The sequence below is a fragment of the Pleurodeles waltl genome, chromosome 7 (genome assembly GCF_031143425.1).
Source record: "Pleurodeles waltl isolate 20211129_DDA chromosome 7, aPleWal1.hap1.20221129, whole genome shotgun sequence".
Classification (NCBI taxonomy): domain Eukaryota; kingdom Metazoa; phylum Chordata; class Amphibia; order Caudata; family Salamandridae; genus Pleurodeles; species Pleurodeles waltl.
In genome coordinates, this window is record NC_090446.1 from 861619141 (window position 1) to 861620850 (window position 1710).

A 1710-nucleotide genomic window follows, 5' to 3' on the forward strand; every position below is an offset into this window, starting at 1 on the left:
AGCTGCAGACAAAGGCTCATAATTAACTTGGATCAGTGAAAGGTTGGATGATTGAGTGGATGGATTGGTTTGATGAATCAGTGTCCCTGGCCCAGTGGTGGCTCTCCTTTATGGACTCCAGGGCTACATTAAACACTCCTTTGTTTTGTAATCCATTTTTAATCTATCACGAGTGAATAATAATTATTCACTCTTTATGTAATAAAAATAAAATGCAGGCCCACTTTGGGTCCAGAAACAAACTGGGGCAGCCAGTGACATTGTTTTATTGCTGACACAGGTGCATGAAGGTGCCTGTGCCAGCCTTCAGAGATAGAGTCCAGAGCTGGTGAAATCCCAGCACTGTGAGCATGGCTGTGTGACTATGTGTGTGAATTAAAGTGGGAGAGAGACATGAAGGTATGAGTCAGAGTGAGTGAGAATTAGTGACAGTAAGGACTAGTATGTGTGAGAATGAATGTGAGTGAGGGAAAATGACAGTGAGTGTAACACTGTTATTGTTTGTGAGACACAGTGAGACAGTTATGCAGAATGAGTGAGAATGCATGGGACAGAGTGAGACAGAGTGGGCCAGAGTACGTGAGAGACCTTTTCAAGAAAAATCTCTGGATTTCGAGCCAAGGATTACGTCCCACCACTTTTAAAGTTCATCAGCCATCACTGCTGGCAAGCAGCACCTGATTGCTGGGATTTTTAAATCAGACTGTGTTACTGATTCCTTAGAGAAGGGGCATGACAAGTTCCCTGAGTTGTTTCACGCCAGGAGCACGTATCCTTAACAGTGCACTCAGTGCCTTTGTTCCGCCACGAGAAACCTGGGGCAGCTTTTCTTGCTCCTTGTATCTTGCAAATATTTGTAGCTGTTAGATATTCCTAATTACCATTTCTCGTATAGGAAACAGACATTTCCATTTCAAATTAAACTGAAGTTTGCCTCCTACATATTTCTTTCTCTGTGTCTTGTTGGCCCACGTATTTTGCCAGCAGTACAGTAAAAGCAGCCTGGGTGGGTGAAGTAATTTTCAAAATTTGCATAACCATATTGTGTATATGTTGCAATTGATATGATGCATTTTTTCCACATTAAAGTGTTCCTTTTAAGAAGACAAAACTAATACTGAAGAGAATCTATCACAAGTGTGATGACCTAAATTTCTATTTTGAGGTAGGCGCCCTTAGTAAGTAATGTTCTTAATATTATCTTTTATATATCACTTCACACAACCAGTAGAAGATTAGCATGACCCCTGCACAAGGATGACATGCAAATTCGCGAAGCATCCCATTTATTGCTATGTGGCTGAGCTACATCAGAACATTTATGTATAGTTCCAAGGTTGTCTGTATTTTTACATGTGAAGAGGAAGCAGCAACCCTCTTTTTTAAAAACTATTTGTGTATGTTAATATGACACTTATCTAGGCAAGATAACAAAATAATAAAATGAGCATTTATTTAGTTACTTAGACCATGTGTGTTTTATTCAATAAATTGTCTGCCTACAATGTCACCACTGAAGGAGCATTTCCTTCCTTCGCAGGAATCAATGCTGATGATGTCAACAGATCTTTGGACTCTGCATAAGGGTGTGGTAGAACCAAACAGCAGAATTTCAATACAAACCAATCACACTACAAAGTATGACCCATGTGGCCATACAAGGAAAACTCCAGTTGGAAATAAAGTTAAGGGGTTTTATTACAGACTTAA

General features: G+C 39.8%; 1 non-coding gene across 1 annotated transcript; it reads left to right on the top strand.

Annotated features, from left to right (window-relative positions):
* Positions 1 to 1185: 1185 nt before the first annotated feature.
* On the top strand, positions 1186 to 1292 carry LOC138247499 (U6 spliceosomal RNA). The gene has a single exon (XR_011194534.1). It is a non-coding gene; the product is annotated as a U6 spliceosomal RNA (small nuclear RNA).
* The last annotated feature ends 418 nt before the right edge of the window (positions 1293 to 1710 follow it).